The sequence below is a fragment of the Sorex fumeus genome, unplaced genomic scaffold (genome assembly GCF_029834395.1).
Source record: "Sorex fumeus unplaced genomic scaffold, SorFum_2.1 ptg000058l, whole genome shotgun sequence".
In the NCBI taxonomy this organism is placed as follows: domain Eukaryota; kingdom Metazoa; phylum Chordata; class Mammalia; order Eulipotyphla; family Soricidae; genus Sorex; species Sorex fumeus.
The window spans coordinates 29,702,033-29,729,701 of NW_026606115.1; positions in this window are offsets into that span (position 1 = coordinate 29,702,033).

Genomic DNA, 27,669 nt, shown 5'->3' on the forward strand with positions numbered 1-27,669 from the left:
GCCATTGATGGGATTACACGGAGCCAGGGGGCCAGGTGGTGGGTGTGACCCCCGTCTACTGGAATTGGAGGATCTGGGTGGAGGATGCTCGACTCCAAACCGAGTAGGCTTGGAGATCTCGGTCCCGGAACCCGCGTGGATTTGTCCCTACGCCAGTACCTTCATGCGTGTGGAGAGTGGTCTCAGCATGGTGGTGGCTGGTCCTGGAGGTCTTTGGCTGCCGGAGCCCTGGTCGGGACGGGGAGAAAAACTCAACCCGCTCCCCTCCAAGGGGCCCCGGCGAGGAACAGCCAGGCACGGGGGCAGAAGACTGCACTGTTCTCGTCCAGGAACTGGATTTTATAGTCTCTGAGTCTTGGCCATTGATGGGATTACACGGCGCCAGGGGGCCAGGTGGTGGGTGTGACCCCCATCTACTGGAATTGGAGGATCTGGGTGGAGGATGCTCGACTCCAATCCGAGTAGGCTTGGAGATCTCGGTCCCGGAACCCGCGTGGATTTGTCCCTACGCCAGTACCTTCATGCGTGTGGAGAGTGGTCTCAGCATGGTGGTGGCTGGTCCTGGAGGTCTTTGGCTGCCGGAGCCCAGGTAGGGACAGGGAGGAAAGCTCAACCCGCTCCCCTCCAAGGGGCCCCGGCGAGGAACAGCCAGGTGCGGGGGCAGAAGACTGCACTGTTCTCGTCCAGGAACTGGATTTTATAGTCTCTGAGTCTTGGCCATTGATGGGATTACACGGCGCCAGGGGGCCAGGTGGTGGGTGTGACCCCCGCCTACTGGAATTGGAGGATCTGGGTGGAGGATGCTCGACTCCAATCTGAGTAGGCTTGGAGATCTCGGTCCCGGAACCCGCGTGGATTTGTCCCTACATCAGTACCTTCATGTGTGTGGAGAGTGGTCTCAGCATGGTGGTGGCTGGTCCTGGAGGTCTTTGGCTGCCGGAGCCCTGGTCGGGACGGGGAGAAAAACTCAACCCGCTCCCCTCCAAGGGGCCCCGGCGAGGAACAGCCAGGCGCGGGGGCAGAAGACTGCACTGTTCTCGTCCAGGAACTGGATTTTATAGTCTCTGAGTCTTAGCCATTGATGGGATTACACGGCGCCAGGGGGCCAGGTGGTGGGTGTGACCCCCGCCTACTGGAATTGGAGGATCTGGGTGGAGGATGCTCAATTCCAATCCGAGTAGGCTTGGAGATCTCGGTCCCGGAACCTGCGTGGATATTTCCCTCCGCCAGTACCTTCATGCGTGTGGAGAGTGGACTCAGCATGGTGGTGGCTGGTCCTGGAGGTCTTTGGCTGCCGGAGCCCTGGTCGGGACAGGGAGGAAAGCTCAACCCGCTCCCCTCCAAGGGGCCCCGGCGAGGAACAGCCAGGCGCGGGGGCAGAAGACTGCACTGTTCTCGTCCAGGACCTGGATTTTATAGTCTCTGAGTCTTGGCCATTGATGGGATTACACGGTGCCAGGGGGCCAGGTGGTGGGTGTGACCCCCGCCTACTGGAATTGGAGGATCTGTGTGGAGGATGCTCAATTCCAATCCGAGTAGGCTTGGAGATCTCGGTCCCGGAACCCGCGTGGATATTTCCCTCCGCCAGTACCTTCATGCGTGTGGAGAGTGGTCTCAGCATGGTGGTGGCTGGTCCTGGAGGTCTTTGGCTGCCGGATCCCTGGTCGGGACAATCCGAGAAGGCTTGGAGATCTCGGTCCCGGAACCCGCGTGGATATTTCCCTCCACCGGTACCTTCATGCGTGGGAGAGTTGTCTCAGCATGGTGGTGCCTGATCCTGGAGGTCTTTGGCTGCCGGAGCCCTGGTCGGGACAGGGAGGAAAGCTCAACCTGCTCCCCTCCAAGGGGCCCCGGCGAGGAACAGCCAGGCGCGGGGGCAGAAGACTGCACTGTTCTCGTCCAGGAACTGGATTTTATAGTCTGTGAGTCTTGGCCATTGATGGGATTACACGGCGCCAGGGGGCCAGGTGGTGGGTGTGACCCAGGCCTACTGGAATTGGAGGATCTGGGTGGAGGATGCTCAATTCCAATCCGAGTAGGCTTGGAGATCTCAATCCCGGAACCCGCGTGCATTTGTCCCTCCGCCAGTACCTTCATGTGTGTGGAGAGTGGTCTCAGCATGGTGGTGGCTGGTCCTGGTGGTCTTTGGCTGCCGGAGCCCTGGTCGGGACAGGGAGGAAAGCTCAACCCGCTCCCCTCCAAGGGGCCCCGGCGAGGAACAGCCAGGCGTGGGGGCAGAAGACTGCACTGTTCTCGTCCAGGACCTGGATTTTATAGTCTCTGAGTCTTGGCCGTTGATGGGATTACACGGCGCCAGGGGGCCAGGTGGTGGGTGTGACCCCCGCCTACTGGAATTTGGAGGATCTGGGTGGAAGATGCTCGACTCCAATCCGAGTAGGCTTGGAGATCTCGGCCCCTTGGAGGGGAGTGGGTTGAGCTTTCCTCCCCGTCCCGACCAGGGCTGCGGCAGCCGAATGTAAAATATAGAAAAAATATTTTAAGTGTCATGACTATTTTATTCCTTGTGTTTTCCTTTTTGCACATTTGAGCGGCTTTCATTATCTGAATTTGTAAATTTGTCCTTGTCCTTTGTCCCCCTTTTTTTATGATAATACATTTTTAATCTGAGGGGTGGTGGACTGTGGGTTTGGTCCACACCCAGCCGCACTCAGCGGCTATTACTGATTCTTTACTCAAGAGTGACACTTGGCTGTGCTCAGGTGATCATACGTGGTGCTATGTCAGCAGGATGCAAGATAAGCGCCTTATCTTGTAATATCTCTCTGGCCTCAACTTATCCTCTTTATTATTTTTAAACACAATGGATCAATCTGTTGTCATATGATATACATTTTCTTAATGTAACACTTTTCTTTCCAATACTTTCGCATATAAAAGCTTAAATTGTTATATGTCTTTTGCATATAGAAGCTTAACTTGTTATATTTAAAACTATTCAATTTTAGTTCCTCATTGATATCATGTTCTAAAAGGCCTTCCCATATTCTAAATTATATTTACTCTGTCTATTTCTTTAGGTCTTGTTTCATTACTTATGTTGAACTATGTGATTCATCAAGTGTAAGGTCAAGCTAAAACTACTGAATAATGGTGCTAGAATCATTAAATGGAAGAAAGACTAATTTTTCATCAACCTTTAATTACTAATTATTGATTTATGATGGTGTATGCTTTTAGGCTCCCATGTTTGTTTGGGGGGCAGACTGTAATTCACAGGGGCTAGTACTAGCTCTATGCTCAGACTCGCTCCTGGTTGTTGCTTGGGAACCATGTGGTGCCAGGCATCAAACTCGGGCTTCCGACCTTCAAATCATACACTCAGCCTATGAGCCATATCTCTGTCCCTTGTTTCTAGATTTCTTATTCTGTTTTATCTTTACACCTTCTCTCTCAAATGTAGCAGTTGGGCATTTTACAAAAGAAGACACACGGCTCCTGAAACAGTAGTTGTATATTCTCACAAACTTAAAAAGTCACATGCATTGTCATAGGGGTGAGAGAAAAGAATCTTCTCAAAGAAGCAAAGATATACCTTTGGAGCCTTGGAGGCAATTGAGGATCTACAGATCTTTGTCATAGAGTTGCTACCATTCAGCCTCTTGGCTGTTTCCCACCAACCATTTCAATCCATCCTCCAACCTTCTCTGCCTTACTTCATGCTCCAGAAAGCTGATCTATCTGGACAAGATAAATGGGTTTTCTTGCCTTCTGACATCTAATTGAGTTAGAGTTTAGAGAATGATAAGAAAACTTGTTCCCTACAGTGATCTCCTTTTGAGATCAAGGTCTTTTAAAGGGGTTATTTCAGGGTCGAACCGGTAGTACAGCAGACAGGGCATTTGCCTTGTACACAGTGACCTAGGTTCTACCCCAGAATCCAGTTCATTCCCCTGAGCACTTCCAGGAATGATTACTAAGTATATAGCCAGGAGTAATTCCTGAGCATCCCAGGTGTGGCCCAATCACCCCCCCACACACACACACAAAAGAGGGGGGAGGGGTCCTTTTCACACACTTCTCACCTTCTGCTAACAATTCGCAGCACAGGCTGGGGATGTGATTCAGAAGTAGAGTGTTATCAAGAAAGTGGATTTTTCTGCACTGTAGGGCTGTTGAGAATTGTATAAAAGATTTGCATAGAGGGAATAGAGAGATAGTACAGTGGGTATGGCTTTGCCTTGTGTGCTGCCAACCCATAGTCAATCCCCAGCACCCACTATGGTCCCCAGAGCACTGGCAGGAGTGATCCTTGAGTGCAGAGCCATAAATAAGCTTCAAACACTGCTGAGTATGGCACAAAACAAAAAAAAATATTTGCATACAAAACTTAGAAGATTAAATGTTAGAGTTCATTATGCAGTTTAAGTATATGGGCCCAGAAACTACCCCAAATGTCCAAGCCTCTCCTTTACATTGTACCTGGGTACAATGTCAGTCACCCATTCCTATGCTGCCCCATCCTGTGTACAACCTCTCGGTCTTGTTTCTCCCATCCCTTATATCTACTCACTTCCAGAGTATGAAAACCAGGTCCCATACTCATGCTACTCTTTATTCCCATATACACTTTCACAGATTCAGTCTGTTTGTATTCCTGGGCCTTTCCCAAACTGTATCCCAATGGTTCCCTGATGTCTTGTCCAGGCTCTCTACATCTCCAGCCTGCCATCTGTTCATCAGTCTGAGAATAAGAAACTTGCATGATTCTACTGTCTGTACCTATGAGCTTTACCTCATCTTGCTTTATCTCTGGGTACACAATGCCCCTACCTGATCCAGTAGTCTTCTTGGGCATTTGTGAGAGGGAAGAGAAAATAAGGGGTGGGCCTGGCTGGGACTTCGTTTAACCTCCTGCTATCTCCACCCCCAGCTTCTGGAAGAGAAAAGCTCAGAGTCTCCTGCCCCTGCACCTGGCTGTCCTCACCAGGGCCCCTTGAAGGGGGGTGGGTTGAGTTTCCCTTCCCGCCCTGAGCAGAGCTCCGGAAGCCAAAGATGTCTGGAACCAGCCATAGCCATTCTTAAGACCACTCTCCACAAGTTCGGGAGAGCCTCACGCATGAAGGAACCAGCAGAAGAACTCAGGCATGCGGGCGGGCAGAGATCTCCAAGCCTGTTCGGATTGGACCTGGGCCTCCTCCACCCAGATCCTCCATCTTCCAGTAGGTAGAGGTTACACCCACCAACTGCCCCCGCACCGTGTAATCCCATCAATGGCCAAGACCAAGAGACTATAAAACCCAGCTCCCGGAAGCGCTTGTTATCTAGTTCTTACTCTTGGAGAACCCGGCAGGCTACTGAGAGTATCCTGCCCGCACGGCAGAGTCTGGGAAACTCCCCGTGGCGTATTCGATATGCCAAAACCCAGTAACAATGATGGGTCTCATTCCCCTGACCCTGAAAGAGCCTCGAACGTGGCAGTTTCTAAAAGCTAGGGCTAGGACGAAGGAGACGTTACTGGTGCCTGCTCGAGGAAATCAATGAACAACAGGATGATAGTGATACAGTGATCTCCCACCCCCATCCATCCAATTATCTGTTTTGATTGGCTACCTGTTCAACGGTCAAGATTTAAAGTGACCAATTAAATTCACCTGGTGCTCCCCCCATCCACTCACAATGTTATCAAGAGCACTTGCCTTGAATATATGAGGCCCTAGGTTTACTTTCTGGCACTATATATGGTCCAATGAGCATTTCAGGGGCCATTCCTCAGCATAGAGGGAGGAACTTTCTCAGAACACACCCTAAAATTTAAAAAAGGGGGGGGGTGGAGCAATAGTACAGCAGGTAGGGCATTTGCCTTGCACATGGCTGACCTAGGTTGGATCCCTGGCATCCCATATGATCCCCCCCAGCACCGCCAGGAGTAATTCCTGAGTGCAGAGCCAGGAATAACCTCTGAGAATTGCTGGGTGTGACCCAAAAAGCGAAAAAAAAGTAGAATTTTTTAAAAATACAGGTCAGAGTTAATATAGTGAGGAAGATGTTTGCCTTGCAAGTAGCCAGACCAGGTTCAATCTGCAATACTCCATATGTTCCCCTAAATCTGCCAGGAGTGATTTCTGATTGCAGAGCCAGGAGTAATCCCTAAACACAGCTGAGTCTGCCTCCACCAAAAAAAGAAAACAATTTTAAAAAAGAAAAAATACTCAACTAACAGTGTGCTAGTCATATGTAACAATGGTTTTTAGTCCTCCATTGCTGCTAGTCATGAGTTCCTATGCTACTAAATTTCGCTGATTCCTCTTTACCTGTTAATATCTTTACTTAACTATTTTCAAATTACTTAGATTGTACCAACTATTTCTAAGTAGGACTTTGAGTGATACGCACCTCATTTGTGTGTTTGTGTTTGTGTGTGTGTGTGTTTGGGCCACATCTGGCAGTTCTCAGGCCATACTCCTGGACTCAGAGATCATTCCAGGAGGTGCTCACCATCCATAATGCACCAGGATGCCAGGGGTCCAACCCAAGTCAGCCCCATGCAAGGCAAGCGTCCTGCCTACTGTAATATCGCTCCAGCCTGATATATACCTCTTTATTTATTTATTTATTTATTCATTTATTTGGTTTGGGTGCCTCACCTGGAAGTGCTCAGGGGTTACTACAGGCTCTTCACTCAGAAATTAACTCCTAGCAGTGCTTGGGGATGACACCATATGGGATGTCAGGGTTCGAATGAACCCTGGTCAACCACATGCAAGGCAAACACTTTACCCACTGTATTATCACTCTGGCTCCTGCTATGGGGGCCAGAGTGATATATATACATATATATGATATATATACATATATATATACATATATGTGTATATGTATGTGTATACATGTATATATGTTAATAATCCTGTCTTACCTGTAATTTTTAAAACTATTTTTTAATTCTTCACTAATATATTTTATTTGTTATTTACACAGGTTTCACTTCCCTGCACTTTATTTAAACACTGGTTTACAAAATTGTTCATGATGATTTGTTATAAGCATTCAATATTCCAACACCAATCCCACCTTCCTTACATCAGTCCCATCCCATCACCTTCCTTACACCAATCCCATCACCTTCCTTACATCAGTCTCCATTTTTCGAACACCCCTCAAGCCTGCTTCCATAGAAAGCCCATAATGGTTTATTTTATATTGCTTGTTACCACTAAATGGCTAATGGAATTATTTAAAAATATTTCCACAGAATAAAATTTGTGAAAATTGTTGTATCTCACCATGAGAACATTAAGTCCTTGTCTGAGGGTTTACTAAACTATTGTTTCAAGTCTTCTGTGTTAATATTTTTGTTAGTTGAGATTGGTTGGCTTCCACACTACATCCCATACAATCTATTGTGCTGGGATGTTAGTGTTATAGAGTTTGGAAATGTGGCGCAGCCATTAATGCTTCATAACATCCAGAATATTTAATTAGTGTTATAGAGTTTGGAAATATTTAATTAGTGTTATAGAGTTTGGAAATGTGGCGCAGCCATTAATGCTTCATAACATCCAGAATATTTAATTAGGCAATCCGGTCGGAGACATGTCCGCAGCTTTTAGGTGTGGGAGAGACTGGCAGGGCTTTGTAAGAGTGGAAGTTGGCCTGCATCCCTCCTCAATCGCCCAGAGGTCCTAGCCAGGAACTGGTGTGCAAGAAATTGTTGTGTCTAGTTGATCTCTTTCAAGATTTATTTATGAGTCTCTAAAACAAGGTCGGTAGATGAACTTCCATGGCAGCAATGGTGGGAAATGGGCCCACTAATATACTTTATAGTTTACATGGAATAGGTAAAGCCTACAATTGTAAATTTTAGTATGAGTGAAGAGAATTAAGAAAATTTTAAGGGGAAAATCGGAATAAGGCTATAAAAGTAGAAAGGGTTTATGCTAAGATAGGGACTATTGAAAATATTCATAAGACATAGAAAATTCATTATAAATAAGCCATTAATTCATTATTGAAAATGTATAAGTCACTTAGCAAGCTTAATCACTTAATCACTTAACTTCCCATTAGTCGTCGATTTGCTCAAGCGGGCGCCAGTAACGTCTCCATTTGTCCCTGTCGCGTGCTAGTGTAGCCCAATGGCATCTGTTCGCTCCGGGAACATGAAGGGCCTCAAACCGATCGTTCATGATCTTGACGAAGAAGTCTGACCATCTGGTAGGTGGGCGACCACGCGGTCTTTTGACATCCCGTGGAATCCAATCAGTAACAGCTCTAGTCCAACGGTCATCTTTAAATCTCATTACGTGACCAGCCATTCTGATTTTCGACACCTTGGCAAATGAGACAGCGTCCCTGATCCTTGACCGTCGACGGATGTCAGAACTCCGGATTCGTTCTCTCATTTGAGTGAAACGTGATATTCCAAGCATAGCTCTTTCTATTCTTCTTTGGGAGACCTGAATAGCGTTCTCATCTTGTTTGCGTAGGGCCCAGGTCTCTGAGGCATATGTTAATGCAGGAAGAACAGTGGAATCAAAGAGATGTGCCCGGAGCCGGAGGTTCTTCGTTCTCTTAGCTATTTCTTCGACGTTCTTGAAGGCGTTCCAAGCCGCATTCTTCCTCCTGCGCAGCTCGGGTGCCAGGTCATTTGTCATGTTGACATCTCAACCTAGGTACACATAGCTGTTGCATTCGGAGATGGTCGTTCCATTGAGAGCGAATGGGGCGTCAGGAACAAGGCTGTTTCTCATAAACATTGTCTTCGTAAGATTCAGCTGTAGTCCTACCTTTCCACACTCACGGTCAAAGTCGGCCAGCATTTGTGCCGCTTGGCTGATGTTTGGTGTTATTAAAACAATGTCTTCAGCAAAGCGGAGGTGGTGTAGTTGCCGACCATCTATCTTCACTCCCATTCCTTCCCATTCCAGTCGTCGCATGATGTTCTCGAGGGTGGCACTGAAGAGTTTCGGTGAAATGGTATCACCCTGCCGCACCCCTCTCTTGACATCAACGATCACTTCTTTGTAGAATGGTGAGATCCTGGTAGTGAATCCGCAATACAACTCACGGAGGATCCTGATGTATTGGGCTTGAATGCCCTGATTGGCTAGGGCTTCAATGACCGCTTCCGTCTCAACAGAATCAAAGGCCTTCTTTAAATCAATGAACGTTAAACAGAGCGGCATCTTGAACTCCCGAGAAACCTCAATGAGCTTGGTTATCGTGTGGATATGGTCGATGGTGCTGAATCCTTTGCGGAACCCTGCTTGCTCGCATGGTTGTCCTTCATTTAGTGTTCTGCCAATCCTATTTAGGATGACTCGAGTGAACAACTTGTAGATGACAGACAATAGGCAGATCGGGCTATAGTTGCCAATGTCATGGATGTCTCCCTTCTTGAACAGTAGTACGGTCCTGCTGGTTTTCCATTGGGACGGAACCTTGCATTCAGACAGGTAGCGAATGAAGAGCCGAGTCAGTGTATTGATGAGTACTGACGGCAGGTTCTTCAGGTGTTCAGGTCTGACCTTGTCTGGGCCGGGTGCTGTTTGTTTCTTTACCGACGAAATGGCGTGTCGGATTTCGGAAGGGAGAACGTTGGGAACGACATATCCATCCTGTGGAATTTGGTATGTCGGCAAGTGGACATGGCTATCGAAGAGATTTCAGTAGAAGTCATGGATAATCTTCTCCATTGCCGTTCTGGAGGATGTGATGGATCCATCAGGACGTCGGAGGGCAGTCATCTTGGTCTTATAGTTGGCGAAGGACAGGCGGGCGTTACGAATACTTTTCCCGGCTTCTGCCGCATCTACCAGTACTTCTGCTCTTCTCTCTTTGAGGTCTTCCTTGATCGCATCTCTGCACTGCTTTGCGAGCTCGGACATTAGCTTGCGGTTGCCTGAGGCATGTGCCAAACCACGCTGGCAAATTAGCTCAAGAGTTTTCGAAGATAGGCGATTTTTTGTGGCTATTGCTCTCTTGGCGTTCCTCGCACATTCATGGAGGTGCTGAACCAGTCGATCGTATTCCTCGTCAATGTTGTCAACAGTGGCATCTTCCCATGTTGCCGCAATAGTACCAAAGAGGTCCCAGTTGGTGGTCATTCTGGGAGTTCTCTTTTTGAACTTTGCAGCCCTTTCTCCCCACTCTGTGAAGTAGAATTTTGCACGAAGGAGACAGTGGTCCGACCCCGTTCGAAATTTTGGGACAACAGCGACATCAGTCAGGCAAAACCGTCGATTGAATATGATGTGGTCTATTTCGTTGTGGAATCGTCCACCGGGAGACTCCCATGTCCATCGTTTAGATTCTGCCTTCTGGAACTGTGAGTTACCATGAATGGTCTTGGTCGACATGATGAACTCAGACAGTCTCTCACCCTGTTCGTTCCATTCTAGGCCATGGGTCCCGATGTGAGGTTCTTCAGCTGATCTTCTCGGTCCTATCTTGGCATTAAAATCATCCACAATGATCTTGTAGAAGGTGTGGTCTTCTTTATAGAACTTCTCTAGCTCCATGTAGAACTTCTCGATTTCTCTTTCATCATAATAAGATGTTGGTGCGTAGACAACGAAGATAGAAACTGCAGGCAGTGAGTCACATCTATTCAAATGTAAACATCCGATTCGGGTTGTTAGGCATTCGAATGAATCAATGCTCTTGGCCAAGTTTGTGTTGACAAGGACACCGACGCCTCCAACACCTCTTTTATCGCATGTTCTGAGGAACAATTCTTCTCCAGTGTCGAAAACGGCATGGTGAGATTCGTGCCTTCTTGTCTCGGTCAGACCAATGATGTCGTACTTGATCATTCGTGCTTGTACCATCAGGTCCTCGATGGATGCATCTGATGCTAGCGTACGTGCATTGAAAGTACAGACGAGAGCCGGTTTTCAACCCCTGATCTGCGTGGGACAGGCACAGAGGCCCAGCTCTGGGCAACAAAGCTGAACGGCTCCAATTCCAACAGGTACAGCCCGCCCCCAAGGGCCTGGGTCCCTCTCTGGGCATGCGCAGCTAGAACCAGCCCCTAGAAAGCCGGTTTTCAACCCCTGATCTGCGTGGGACGGGCACAGACGCCCAGCTCTGGGCAACAAAGCTGAACGGCTCCAATTCCAAACAGGAGACGTTCCCAACTCCTCGCCCAGTGCCAGGGACTCTTTCCGGAGCCGCGGCCGCTAATGTGGCCGCGAAATATTTTCCCACTAGATATGCCATAGGAACCATAAGCTACCTTCTTAGATGGAAACTTCTCTAGTTAAGCTCAGCCACTAGAAACACAGTAGCCAATAACTCATAAGCCTATCTTAACTCACACTGCATATCAAGCAGAATAGTAACAGTGAACGTGAAGGACTAAAACACACCTCTCACAATGGTAAAGCAACGCAAAAGCCCACCAAACTTTCATATTGAAGAGTCTAGCCCAGACGACACCAACAGTACTGTAGTGTTAGACAACCTCTCTGACAAGTAATTCAGAAGGGAGCTACTTAGGATGCTTAGGGAATTAAAAGAAACAATGGAAAGCAATGCCAATAGAAGACAAGAGGATCTGAAGGCAGAAATGAGGAAAATGCAATCAGAAATGTCACACCTCAAAAATCTCGTAGGCGAATTGAAAAGCTCAGTGGAAGGCCTCAGCAGCAGAGTAAGAGCGGCTGAGAACAGAATCATTGAGCTCGAAGATGAAGTTCAGAGACTCTCCAGAAAAGAGCAGAAAATGGAAAAGAGACTCACAATTCGGGAACAGATGGCAAGAGAAGATCGTGATGAAGCCAAGAGGGGTAACATAAGAATTATTGGAGTCCCAGAGGTACAGGAAGAAAACCTCGATGAAGAAGAAACTGTCAAAGAAATCATTGCTACAACATTTCGAGAGCTGAAGAAAACTTGTGACCACATTCAGGAGGCCCGAAGGGTACCAGCTAGAAGAAATCCGAATAAAAATACCCCAAGACACATTCTGATCAAAATGACCAAAACCTTAGACAGAGACAAAATTCTGAAAGCAGCAAGATCGAAGAAAGAAATCTCTTACAAAGGAGCATCCTTAAAATTCACAGCTGATTTTTCTGATGAAACCCTCATGGCCCGAAAACAGTGGTGGGACATAGTGAAAAAACTCAATGAAATAAATGCCTCCCCAAAAATACTTTTCCCAGCAAGACTCTCATTCATAATAGAAGGAACAGCACACAGTTTCACAGACAAACAACAGCTTAGGAACTTCATAGACTCAAAACCGTGGTTACAAGAACAACTAAATGGGCTACTTTAAGGCAAGACAGGCCCCTCAAATACACCAAATTTCAACAGAACAATGGGACAAAACCCATAACAATAATCTCTCTCAATGTCAATGGGCTTAACACACCAATTAAAAGATGTAGAGTGGCAGGATGGATTAGAAAATTGAACCCAACTTTCTGCTGCCTGCAAGAAACACATCTCAATAGTCAAAGCAAACACAGACTCAGAGTCAAAGGCTGGAAAACAATCCTACAGGCAAACAGCTCCCATAAAAAAGCTGGGGTAGCCATCCTTATATCAGACCACATCGATTTCAGAGTGAGGAAGGTCACAAGAGACAGTGAAGGCCATTTCTAATTGATCAAAGGATCTGTACAACAGGAAGAACTTACAATAATAAATGTATATGCACCTAATGAGAGACCAGCAAAGTACTTAAAACAACTACTCATAGATTTGGAAAAAGACATCAATAGCAACACAATACTAGTGGGAGACTTCAACACTGCTTTGTCACCTCTTGATAGATCAACCAGACTCAAGCTTAGCAAGGACATACTCCATCTGAGGGAAACAATGGAAGAAAGGGACTTAGTAGATATATACAGGGCACTTCATCGACAAAAAGCTGAATACACATTCTTCTCAACCGTACATGGAACATTCTCCAAGATAGACCACATGCTGAGCCACAAAACATGCCTCCATAAAATTAAGAAGGTAGAAATTGTATCAACAATCTTCTCAGACCATAATGCGCTGAAATTAGAAGTAAATGACACACAAAAACAGAAAACTAAATCAAACACCTGGAAATTAAACAGTGCACTATTGAACAACGAGTGGATTAGACAGGAAATCAAAGAGGAAATCAAAAGATTCCTAGAAACGAATGAAAATGAGAACACGAGTTACCAAAACTTATGGGACACAGCAAAGGCTGTGTTAAGAGGAAAGTTTATAGCTCTACAAGCATTCCTCAGGAAGGAGGAGCGAGCACACATAAGTAACCTAACCTCACAGCTTAAGAGCTTGGAGAAGGACCAAAAAAGGAGCACAAGCCGAACAGGAGAAAGGAAATAATAAAACTCAGAGCAGAGATTAACGAGATGGAAACCCAAAAAACAATCCGAAAGATCAATGAAACCAAAAGCTGGTTCTTTGAGAAAATTAGCAAGATCGATAAGCCACTAGCAAAACTCACAAAGAAAGGGAGAAAGAAAACCCTAATAAACCGAATCAGAAATGAAAAGGGGGTCATTACAACAGAAACCACAGAAATTCAGAGGATCCTCAGGGAGTACTTTGAGAAGCTTTATGCCACGGAACATCAAAACCTCGAGGAAATGGATAAATTCCTAGACTCCTACAGACTCCCAAGGCTGAACCAAGAAGACCTGGAATACCTGAACAGACCTATCACCATCAAGGAAATTGAAATGGTAATAAAAAATCTCCCCAAGCACAAACGTCCTGGCCCGGATGGATTCACTAGTGAATTCTTCCAAATCTTTAAAGAGGACTTACTCCCAATGCTCTTTAAGCTTTTCCACGAAATTGAAATATCAAAAACACTTCCGAACAGTTTCTACGAAGCAAATATCACAATGATACCAAAAGCAGACAGAGATACCACAAAGAAAGAGAATTACAGGCCGATATCCCTGATGAACACAGATGCAAAGATCCTCAACAAACTACTAGCAAATAGAATCCAACTACTCATTAAAAAGGTCATACACCATGACCAAGTAGGATTCATCCCAGGGATGCAAGGATGGTTATCATTCGGAAATCAATCAATATAATCCACCATATCAACAAAAGAAAAGATAAAAAGCATATGATCATATCATTAGATGCAGAGAAAGCATTTGATAAGATCCAGCACCCCTTTATGATGAAAACCCTAGCCAAAATGGGTATAGAGGGGACCTTCCTCAACATAATTAAAGCCATCTACCACAAGCCTACAGCAAGCATCATCCTCAATGGGGAAAAACTGAGAGCCTTCCCTCTAAGATCAGGGACGAGACAGGGATGCCCACTCTCTCCACTGCTGTTCAATATAGTACTGGAAGTACTTGCAATAGCGATTAGGCAGGAAAAAGATATTAAGGGCATTCAGGTAGGAAAGGAAGAAATCAAGCTCTCACTATTCGCAGATGATATGATACTCTACTTAGAGAACCCAATAACTTCCACCAAAAAACTCCTAGAAACAATAGACTCGTATAGTAAAGTTGCAGGTTATAAAATCAATACCCAAAAGTCCATGGCTTTCCTATACGCAAACAGTGAGAGAGAAGAAAGCAACATGAAAAAAACAATCCCATTCACAATTGTGCCCCAGAAAATCAAGTACCTAGGAATCAGCTTAACTAAGGAAGTAAAGGACCTGTACAAAGAAAACTACAAAACGCTACTTCAGGAAATAAAAGAGGACATGAGGAAATGGAAAGATATCCCCTGCTCATGGGTCGGGAGACTTAACATTGTCAAAATGGCAATACTACCGAAAGCATTGTATAAATTCAACGCAATTCCTATAAGGATACCCATGACATTCTTCAAAGAAATGGAGCAAACACTCCTGAAATTTATATGGAACAATAAGCCCCCACGAATAGCTAAAGCAATTCTTGGGAAAAGGAAAATGGGAGGAATCAACCTCCCGAACTTCACACTGTACTACAAAGCAGTAATAATTAAAACAGCATGGTACTGGAACAAAGGCAGAACTGCAGACCAATGGAACAGGGTTGAATACACTGACATCTCCCCTCAATCATATGCTCATCTAATCTTTGATAAAGGTGCAAGTAATGTGAAGTGAAGTAAGGAAAGCCTCTTTAATAAATTGTGTTGGCATCACTGGACGGCTACATGCAAAAAAATAGGCTCAGAACTCTGCCTAACACCATGTACAAAAGTAAGATCAAAATGGATTAAAGACCTCAACATCAGACCAGAAACCATAAGGTACATTGAAGATAAAGTTGGCAAAACCCTCCATGACATTGAAGCTAATGGTATCTTCAAAGATGCCACGCCACTGGCCGAGCAAGTGAAAACAGAGATAGATAAATGGGACTATCTTAAACTAAGAAGCTTCTGCACCTCCAAAGAAACAGTGACCAAAATACAAAGACAGTCTACAGAATGGGAAAGGATATTCACCGAATACACATCTGACAAGGGGTTGATATCCAGGATATACAAAATACTGGTTAAACTCCACAAGAAGAAAACATCCAACCCCATCCAAAAATGGGGCAATGAAATGAACAGAAACTTTCTCAAAGAAGAAATCTGAATGGCAATAAAGCACATGAGAAAATGCTCTACATCATTAATCATCAGGGAGATGCAGATCAAAACCACAATGAGATACCATCTCACACCTCAGAGACTGGCCCACATTCAAAAGAACAAAAGCAACCGATGCTGGCGTGGATGTGGCGAGAAAGGGACACTCCTTCACTGTTGGTGGGAATGTCCACTGGTTCAGCCCTTCTGGAAAACAGTATGGACGATTCTCAAAAAATTAGAAATTGAGCTCCCATTTGACCCAGCAATACCACTCCTGGGAATATATCCCAGAGAGGCAAAAATGTATAGTCGAAGTGACATCTGCACTTGTTTGTTCATTGCAGCACTCTTTACAATAGCCAGAAACTGGAAGAAACCTGAATGCCCAAGAACAGATGACTGGTTAAAGAAACTTTGGTACATCTACACAATGGAGTACTATGTAGCTCTTAGAAAAGATGAAGTCATGAAATTTACATACAAGTGGTACAATATGGAAAGTATCATGCTAAGCGAAATGAGTCAGAAAGAGAGGGATAGACATAGAAAGATTGCATTCATCTGGGGGATATAAAGTAACAAAGTATGAGATTAATACCCAAGAATAGCTGAGATCAGCACCAGGAGGATTACTCCATAACTTAGAGGCCAGCCGGGTATCCTAGAGGAAAGGGCAGTTCAGATAGAGAAGGGAGCACCAAATAAAGGATGTTTGGAGGATCCTCCCAGGAGGGGAGATGCATGTCGAAAGTAGACTATGGACTGAACATGTTTGCCACTCAATGCCTCTTTTGCAGACCACAACACCCAAAAGGAGAGAGAGAACACAGGGGATTGCCCTGCCACAGAGACAGGGGGGATGGGGGGATGGGGGTGGGAGGGATATTATCCATGGTGGTGGAAAATGGGCACTGGTGGAGGGATGGGTATCTGATCATTTCATTTTCATTTCATTTCATCATCCTGTTATTCGTCGATTGTCTTGAGCAGGCCCCAGTAACGTCTCTTTCATCCTAGCCCTGAGATTATATTCAAGGCTATTTAGGAGAATGAGACCCATCATTGTTACTGGTATCTGGCATATTTGGTATGCCACGGGGAGTTTGCCAGACTCTGCCCTGTGGGCAGGCTACATTCGATAGCCTGCAAGTTTGTCCAAAGTAGAAATAAGACAATAAGATGTCTTTAAAAAAAAAGTTCTGTTAAGATGTCGCGCGGCCGCAAATGCGGCCGCGCGGTTCCGGGATCTGGATTTTATAGTTTCTGAGTCTTGGCCGCTGATGGGATTACACGGCGCCAGGGGGCCAGGTGGTGGGTGTGACCCCCGCCTACTGGAATTTGGAGGATCTGGGTGGAAGATGCTCGACTCCAATTCGAGTAGGCTTGGAGGTCTCGGCCCCGGAACCCGCGTGGCTTTGTCCCTCTGCCAGTACCTTCATGTGTGCGGAGAGTGGTCTCAGCATGGTGGTGGCTGGTCCTGGAGGTCTTCGGCTGCCGGAGCCCTGGTCGGGGCGGGGAGGAAAGCTCAACCCGCTCCCCTCCAAGGGACTCCGGGAAGGAACACCCAGGCGCGGGGGCAGAGACTGCATCTGATCATTGTATAATTGAAACCAAAGCACAAAAAATTGTAAATCTACAACTGTAAAAAAAAAAAATAAAATAAAATAAGGGGGAAAAAAAAGAAAGTACAGACGATCATTTTTGTCTTCCTTCGTTTTTGCAGCCTATGTCGGCCTTGAGATTTTGTCGGCCTCTCCTTTCTCATCCTTCTCAGTGCTGCCATGTCGGTGAAGCCTTCAGGGTCAGGTGAATGAGACCAGTTGTAGTTACTGACTGACCGGGACATTGACTTAGCAAGCTAGGAATAAATATTTAGTTTCTGTTGTAAATCCCATAGGGCTGGAGTACATCTGGTAGGGTGCTGACCTTGCATGAAAGTCTACCTGGGACCAATGCCCAGCACCACATATGATCCTCCAAACACCGTCAGGAGTGATACCTGAGAGCAGAATAAGGAAGGCCTGGACAAAGTTGAATGTGCTTCCCCCATCCCAAAAAAATTCCTTTCAACAGAAAATTACCAGAGTGGTTTCTATTTTCTGTATTGAATTCTAACAGATATAAGCAGACAGGGCCAGTTTATAAGAACTTTTATCAGTTCCCCTCAAAATCTGAGTCTGGAAAAGGAATAGAGAATATAGATAGAAGTATTTAAGGTAATAGTTGTCTAATATATAAGAAAAAAAATTACCCATCACTTACATGAATCAATGATAATGGCATCCTACCCTTTATTGAGGTTAACTTTATATATTAATATCTGGGTGGTAAGAAGCAGCAAAAGGGACTGTAAAAGTAACACTAGACCCTTTCACATGTTCTCATTTAATTCTCACAGCAGCCTTAAAATGTAAGTGCAATTATCTTCAATAAACCTAACTATATCCACACATACTTCTGAATAATATGTCCATTTCCCTTTGTTTTAGATCCCTGCTCAAATAAAATACCTTACCTAGCGACTCAGATGATGGGTTAATCTAGATTTTAATCCTGTGTATGTCTCAGTTGCCAAATGAAGACTTTGTGTCAAATGCTTTGCAAGGTAGCCCGATAATAATCTCTATGTCTACTTATATCTGATGTGCTGGCAACTGCTAAATTCCCTTGTGTCACAAATCAAACTTCCTGGAGGAAAAATCTGTGATCAGGTTCATTTTAAACCTCTGCCTCAAAACTCAGCTTTTAGCTGATGTGGGTGGGACATCCTACTTCAAGTCATCTGTCTCTGTTCCAAAAAACTGTAACTGAGAGTAAGATTCTCAGGTTCTGGCAGCTTCTCAGCAAGAGAATAAACAGGGAAGAACAGGTCTAGGTTTCTCTTTAAAAAGGAAAGCCAGCCTCACATGCTGGGGGGGAAGGCAGCTCTAATAAAGAAGGGACCACCAAATAAGGGGTTCTTGGAGGGCCTTCTCGGGATCGGAGATGCGTGCTGAAAGTAGACTGTAGACCGAACATGATGGCCACTTAATACCTCTATTGCAAATCACAACACCCTAAGGGAGAGAGAGAGCAAAAGGGAATGTCCTGCCACATAGGCAGTGTGAGGTGGTGGGGACGAAGTGGGGGTGGTGGGAGGGATACTGGGATCATTGGTGGTGAAGAATGGGCACTGGTGGAGGGATGGGTACTCGATCATTGTATGACTGAAACACAAGCACCAACGTTTTTCAAGTCTGTGACTGTACCTCATGGTGATTAATTAAAAAATATTTTAAAAAATAATAAAAGTTTAAGTTTAAAAAAAGAATATTTGGAAACATTGAGGTCACTTTCCAGAGGCAACAGGGGAAAGGAGTCCCTCTTTATATTGCAATTAATGCTAATTGTGCAGTAATTTTAGACATTTGAATTTGGATAAATTTAAGTTCCTTTGGGCTCTAACAATCTTTAGTTATGATAATTATGAATTTCTTTACATTGAAACATTGTGGATTTCCATAGGTCTCAGAGACAAACAGATAATTTGGAAACAAGCTGGGAATGCATTTCATTTATCCACTAATTTTATTTTCTAAATAGGGACTCTATAAATTTCTCTACTCTAATGCCATCATTTTCCTCTGTTGGAGTAGCTGCAATTCTCAATGTGCCATGTATTATATGTATTATCATCATCCTGTCAAAGTGAAAATCTTATAGCAGGCCTGTGAGGACCTTATCAAATCAAGTGGAAGTGATTAAGGATAGTAGAAAAAATAGAACAATTATATATATGCTATTAAGTAATGCAATGAATGAGACTTCAACTAGACTTCAGTTTTCAGAAGGTTTTCAATTTGATATTTTGTTGCCTCAATAGTAAATTACCAATTCATTAAATGATTAAACCATTTATCAAAACTGTGAGTGACAAAGCAATCAGAGACTGGTATAATCAGACTCTGTTCTTTGTATAAAATTCAAATGCGCACGGCACAATACAATTTTGTACTTAATGCCATTCATCTAATCAGCATATTTCTGCGCCAACGTGCGATTTTTGTTTGAACATGAGATGCAATAGATAGGGAAGCCACAGAAACCTCATTTATATAAGCATAACAAGCATATTATCATGGTTGTCAAAATTAATTAAATCTAATTCACTCCCACTTTCTACAATTAAAATTGACACAAACCATTTTTTTGAAAGGCAAAAATGCTAAAGAATCACATAAACGAGTATAGGGTGAATATTTTTAAATATTTGAATTGTGTTTTAGAGAACTAGCTAATATTATGATAGATTATTTCCCCCAAAACATATTAAGCAATCAGTTGAATGTCAACATTCTATGGAAGTCCTAACCTTTGGAGTCTTTTGAGTAATAATAATGAGTTTCACTGGTTTAATTATAGCAAGTGCTAATTTAGAAAACCTCTATTAACACACAACTTCTCAGGAAGACATTCATTCCTATACCAAAGGTTGTCTCTATTTCATTTTGTACTCATTTTGATCATACTCCTTTTGAAACCAAAGTTCTTTTTAAACCAGTACTTCTCAAACTTCTGTATACCTCAGAAACAGAGAGCATGTTAAACATGTATATTCCAGGTGTCAGTTGTCCAAGAGAGTCTTTCATCAAAAAGAATTGATGGGACCTGCCTAGAAGCATGTATGTATTTGAGATGAATAACCCCAACAATTCTTTTTTTAGTGATCCAAAGACCAAATTGTGAGGAACACCAACCTGCTCAATGTTCTTTCTTCCTTGTATTTTGTTTTCTTTTCGCTTTATTTTTTGTTTTTGTTATAATACTTGAACTAAAGATATGTTCCAGTACTCTGGAGTGATTTTTTGCATATCTCGGTTAAAGCCTACTAATATTTTCTGAACCCCCAATCTATCTCATTAGCCAAAAATGGGGAAAGTTACATTTTCTACATGCTCATTTTCCAATATTTGTACCTCTCAAGCCATACATGCGCAATTTCCTTTGAAAGTAACAATTAGTTACATCCTTCTGGAAAATTTCCAGTTTTCCTCTGACAAACATATACCCAAGTGTCTCAATGTAGATAGGAGCTTTTCAAGTAAATACACTAGTTGTTTCTAACAAAACTCTCTGTTACCAGGGCAAGCAAGGCTTCTTGCCTCTAGTATCCTCAGTCTTATTGCACAGTGGATTAAATCAAAGCCAGGAGAACTTGACACCCATCTCTTTAACATGTTATTCGCAGCTCAAGAAAAAAATGTTAATGATAACTAGAATCATATTTTATTGAAAATTCACAATTGCCTATAGATACAAATTATCCAACTTATCATTGAGCCCTCATAGCGCATAGAGAAGATATAGCAAGCTATTACCTTGACACTCACTTGGGAAGCTTGTCATATAAATCAAAATACCTGAGCACCATACTAAAGTTTCTCACCTTTGGTGCTCTTTATATTTGATCATATTGAGTTTCAGTCATACAGTGTTCCAACACCCAACCCTTCACCGGTGCACATTTCCACCACCAATGTCTCCAGTTTCCCTCCCCCTTCCCTACCTCTATAGCAGTCACTTTTCTTCTCTCTCTCTCATTTTCCTTTTTTATTGCTTAATAAATCAATGTAATTTCATGCTTCTCTCAGATCTTGTAAAACACTAATCCAGGGATGATCAAATTGCTTCAAGATAAATCCAACTTATTGTCTACTTTTCTATGATCTGTGAGTTAGCAGTAGTTTGTACATTTTCTAATGCTGAACAAAAATAAGAATAAGATCTGGTACTTCATGAAAAGTATATGAAATTCAAATTTCAGTATCCAAAATCATTAATTTATTCCCATTCATTTATAGATTCTATGACTAATATCATAACATGTTGAAGAATAATTATGACAAAAAACTTAAAGCCCACAAAAATTAAAGTACTATATTTAGCATAAAATATTTTTTATGACCCCTACAGTAACTAAATTAGCATTTAAATTCTCTTTTGTTTTCAGAAAAACTGAAAGGACAGAAGGAAAAACTGATATGGTGAATTTCTATTGTTTATTTAAAACCACGAAAATGAAGTTGGGATATAATAAAGATAGATTAATGCACTGAAAAACAAAGCACAATTTCTTCCTCTAAATGAAATTTAGGAAATGGAGCAATAGTTCAGTAAATAGGGCACTGACTTACATGCAGCAACCCTGGGTTCAATCCCGATCACCACTGAGCCTGCCAGGAGTGATCTGAGCACAGAGCCAGGACTAAGTCATGAGCACCGACTAAGTTGTATGGCCCTCAAACCAAAAATTAATTAGTTAATCTTTTAGAAAACTTTCCATATCCATTTTATTATCAAGACCTTTTTTTAACAACTTCTCTTAATTAAAATGCTCCCTATTAATGTTTACTAAAATTCTCTTTTAGAAGTCACCCAAAGCTCTACCCTTTGGTACATCTTTATATTAGCATCAACTCTTTCTTGGGTCGTGGCTGATTTTCCTAATTCCTTTTCAATTTTGCTGATGTGGAAGTCTATTTCTGCTGTGTGAGGAACCTAAACTAGATACAATAAAGATTATATCAAGACTTATTAAGACAATCGCTTCTATACACTGAAACAGTAACAGATGCTATGATGTCTGGGAGTTGTTACAAAATAATGGTGAGAGTGGGTGGAAATATATATATGAAACTAGAGTGATTATGCATTAGCGAATCTTGTTGAACAATAGGCACAGGTGTGTTCATTATATTTTTCTTTCAACATTTGAAAATATTTAATAATTTCAATAATAATGTTTTATTTAAAATATAATGTTTCCAGTGCCAGATGAGAGCAATGACTCCAAAACATAGAAAACTCTTTAATTTTCTTCTAAAGAAACATATATAATGTTCTAATTAGCTATAATTTGGTCAAGAAAAAAACAATTCACCAAAATTATTTATCCCTAAATTTTGCAATGTGCCTATCAAGGCATAAGTACAAAATATTGAATTACTGATTAAATTTACATCTTTTATACTGTTAAGAGCCTCAAGTAGAGTAATAAAAACCATGGTAATAACAATAAATAACCGTTATTGGGGATTTTTTACATACAAGTTTCTATATCAAACATTTGGAATATATCTTTATCATCTTTAATCCTTATCACACTCATACACTCCTTGAGGCATAGATTTTTGATGTTTTATTCACTGGTATATCCCAAGTATGAACATGACTAATTCTAAATATTTGTTCAATTAATTAATCTAAAGTAGATATTATTAGATCTGGAGAGATATACAGGAAGTAAGGTCTTTGCCTTGCATGTGGCCAACCTGGGTTCACTTAATCACTTATTCACTTAACTTACCGTTAATCGTCGATTTGCTTGAGCAGTCGCCAGTAACGTCTCCATTTGTCCCTGTCGCGTGCTAGTGTAGCCCAATGGCGTCTGTTCGCTCTAGGAATATGAAGAGCCTCAAACCGATTGTTCATGATCTTGATGAAGAAGTCTGACCATCTGGTAGGTGGGCGGCCATGCGTTCTTTTGACATCCCATGGAATCCAGTCGGTAACAGCTCTAGTCCAGCGGTCATCTTTAAATCTCATTAAGTGACCAGCCCATTTGATTTTTGACACCTTGGCAAACGAGACAGTGTCCCTGATTCTTGATCATCGACGGATGTCAGAACTCCGGATTCTTTCTCTCATTTGAGTGAAACGTGATATTCCAAGCATAGCTCTTTCAATTCTTCTTTGGGAGACCTGAATAGCGTTCTCATCCTGTTTGCGTAGGGCCCAGGTCTCTGAGGCATATGTTAATGCAGAAAGAACAGTGGAATCAAAGAGATGTGCCTGGAGCCAGAGGTTCCGAAAAGTCTTGAGCTTATTCGCCAACGTGGTTTGGCGCATGCCTCAGGCAACCGCAAGCTAATGTCCGAGCTCGCAAAGCAGTGCAGAGATGCAATCAAGGAAGACCTCAAAGAGAGAAGAGCAGAAGTACTGGTACATGCGGCAGAAGCCGGGAAAAGTATTCGTAATGCCTGCCTGTCCTTCGTCAACTACAAGACCAAGATGACTGCCCTCCGACATTCTGATGGATCTATCACATCCTCTAGAATGGCAATGGAGAAGATTATCTATGACTTCTAGTCAAATGTCTTCGATAGCCATGTCCACTTGCCGACATACCAAATTCCACAGGATGGATATGTCGTTCCCAACGTTCTCCCTTCCGAAATCTGACACGCCATTTCATCAGTAAAGAAACGAAGAGCACCCGGCCCAGACAAGGTCAGACCTGAACACCTGAAGAACCTGCCGTCAGTACTCATCAATACACTGGCTCGGCTCTTCACACGCTACCTGTCTGAATGCAAGGTTCCATCCCAGTGGAAAACCAGCAGGACCGTACTACTGTTCAAGAAGGGAGACATCCATGACATTGGCAACTATAGCCCGATCTGCCTATTGTCTGTCATCTACAAGTTGTTCACTCGAGTCATCCTAAATAGGATTGGCAGAACACTAGATGAAGGACAACCATGCGAGCAAGCAGGGTTCCACAAAGGATTCAGCACCATCGACCATATTCACACGATAACCAAGCTCATTGAGGTTTCTCGGGAGTTCAAAATGCCGCTCTGTCTAACGTTCATTGATTTAAAGAAGGCCTTTGATTCTGTTGAGATGGAAGCAGTCATTGAAGCCCTAGTCAATCAGGGCATTCAAGCCCAATACATCAAGATCCTCCGTGAGCTGCATTGCGGATTCACTACCAGGATCTCACCATTCTACAAAGAAGTAATCATTGATGTCAAGAGAGGGGTTCGGCAGGATGATACCATTTCACCGAAACTCTTCAGTGCCACCCTCGAGAACATCATGCGACAACTGGAATGGGAAGGAATGGGAGTGAAGATAGATGGTCGGTAACTACACCACCTCCGCTTTGCTGATGACATTGTTTTAACCTGGGTTCAATCCCTTGAATTTCATATGATCCCCCAAGAACCACCAAGGGTCATTCCTGACCATAAAGACAGAAATAGCTCTTATGCAGTGCTGGATATGGACCCAAGCCCAACATTAACTTTTAAGCTAAAGTAAAAGGTAAAGGTAAAGGTAAAGGCCCTCCCGTTGATCGTCGATTTGCTCGAGCGGGCCCAGTAACGTCTCCATTGGAGACTTTGTTGTTACTGTGTCTGGCATATCCAATACTCTCGGTAGCTTGCCGGGCTCTCCGAGAGGGGCGGAGGAATCGAACTCGGGTCGGCCATGTTGGCCGCTTGTAAGGTGAACGCCCTACCCGCTGTGCTATCGCTCCAGCCCAAAAGTAGACAATATTATTATATCCCTTATGTAGATTATGTAACTGATGCTTTAAAATATTGTAACTTAAAGCAAACTAACTGTCAAAGTACAATGAGATCAAAAGAAATGACATTTGGTAAAAACCATGGCAGCTTTACTTGAGGGATCAGGGGATGGGTGGGAGGAATGGAGAAGGCATCTTTTTGTAAATGGGATGGCACTGGAACTTTGAGAGTGGGTGTAATGAATCCTGTATACATATAGAGGTGTTAATCTATGCTCCTTAAATTCTGTAATGTTCAGGTAAGAGAGAGATTTAAATGGTCTGAGTATACGCTTTGCATGTGGGAATCCGAGGTTTTTATCCCCAGCACTGCATTATTCCCTGAGTTTTGCCAGGAGTAATTGCTGAGCACAGGTCTAGATGGAAAAAAATTTGTTCAGAGTGACAGTACAATAGTTAAGGTTCTTGCCTTGCATGTGACTGACCCGGGCTGAATCCCTGGCACAACATATGGTCTCTTAAGCACTGCCATGAGTGGTCCTTGAGCACAGAGCCAGGTTTCAGCCCTGAGCACCTCTGGGTGTGACCACCCAAAACAAAATAATAAAAATGATCAAAGAAACAAACATGTAACAACATAAACATCCAGATCCTATGTAAACAGATGATAATAAATCCCCTTATGGTTTTCTTTTATAATTTCACATATTTCCTATGACCTGAAACATCAAAGGAAAGTGCTGACTAGACAAACCCAAAAGCGAAACCTAATATTCTGTAACTTACAACTAATACACTAAAAATTTAATAATATAATCCCAAAGTGAAATACTGGAAAACAATAATTAAGGGAAATTGTAGGCTAAGAAAGATGGGCGGGCGGGGGTGTGGAGCAATAGTACAATGGTTATGGTTCATGCCTTGCATGCAACTAGGTTGCCTTGCAGGACCCAGGTTCAATCCCAGCCATCCATATGGTCCCCTGAGTCTTCCAGGAGTGATCCCTGAGCACATACATAAAAGTAAGCTTTAAGCACTGCTGGGTGGTGTGCATCGCCCCACACCTCACCCTACCGTCCCCCCAAAGAATGACTGGGAGGGCAGTACTTACATCAAACAAAATAGACTGCAAACTTAAAAAGGTAATAAAAGACAACAGACATTATATACTGATCAATGCATCTATATATTAAAAAGATGTGACACTCATTAACATATATGCAACAAATAAAGTAGAATCAAAATATGTAAAATAACTAATAGGGGCTGGAGCGATAGCACAGCGGGTAGGGCGTTCGCCTTACACGCGGCCAACATGGCCGACCCGAGTTGGATTCCTCCGCCCCTCTCGGAGAGCCCGGCAAGCTACCAGCTACCGAGAGTATTCGATATGCCAGACACAGTAACAACAAGGTCTCCAATGGAGACGTTACTGGGCCCACTCGAGCAAATTGACGATCAACGGGAGGGCCTTTACCCTTTACCTAAAGAAAAATACTGACAGCAACAAAATAGTAGTAGGAAATTTTTTACACCACACTCTTACCAACAGATCAACAACAAAGAGAAGCAATAATGAAACTGTGGCCTTAAAGAAACAAATGGAAGATATGATCATAATAGACATTTATATGATTTTCCATCCCCAAAGTACTGAGTTCCTCTCCAGTACTCATAGGTCATTCACAAGAACAGACATATGCTAGATCACAAATCATGTTCTGTAAAATAAAGAGAATAGAAATCATATCATCTACCCTTTCAGATTAACATACTCTGAAGATGAAAATAAACAGAAAGCTGGGAAAAACTCAAGCACTTGCAAATTGAACAACATACTATTGAACAATGAGTCAAAAGACTCACTGAGTCAAAGAGAAATACAAAGAAGAAATAAAAATATTTCTGGATACAAGTGAAAAATTAAGCCGTGAGCTATCAGAACATATAGGACACAAAAAAAGACTCTTCTACAAGAAAAGGTAATAGAGCTACATGCATTTATCAGGAAACAAGAGCAGGCACAAATAAATAACCTAACCTCAAATCTAAACAGACTAGGAAAAGGAAAATAGACCAAAGTAAATAGGAGTTAAACAATAAAAAATCCCAATGGAAATCAGTGATCTGAAAATCAAAAGCACAATGTAAAGGATTAATGATGCAAGAACTGATTTTTGAAAAGAATAAGACAGGCTAACCCTTGACTAGACTCACAAAGGGAAAAAGTAAAACCTCTGATAAATTGGATCAGGAATAAAAGGGAAGAAGTTACAACAGAAATCTAATACAAAACATAGGACATTCCATGTGAGCTAGTCTATCTATGCCTGACAGGCATTACTGCACCCAATCCACAATGTGAGGCAGAGCCCTTACCATCTGGCTAAGTTTTAGCGGCCTCCACACCCAACCCGCACCATATTGCCAGGCCCACACCACATAGCACAGCGGTAGGGCGTTCGCCTTACAAGCGGCCAAGATGGCCGACCTGAGTTCGATTCCTCCGCCCCTCTCGGAGAGCCCGGCAAGCTACCGAGAGTATTCAATATGCCAGACACAGTAACCAAAAAGTCTCCAATGGAGACGTTACTGGGCCCGCTCGAGCAAATGACAGATATATTCAGCAAATAACAAGCAGTCTGCAGTTATACTTCCTGTCATTTGGCGAATATGGGTAGAGAAGGAAGAGAAACCCCAACCTAATCCCTCAGCACCTTGCAGGGGACCCTATCTACAAAAACATTCACCCTAAAATGCAAGAACACTGGAAAACCAATGAGAAAACACACTGTTTTTTTGTTTGTTTGTTTTGTTTTTATTGAGTCATCATGAGGTACAGAGTTACA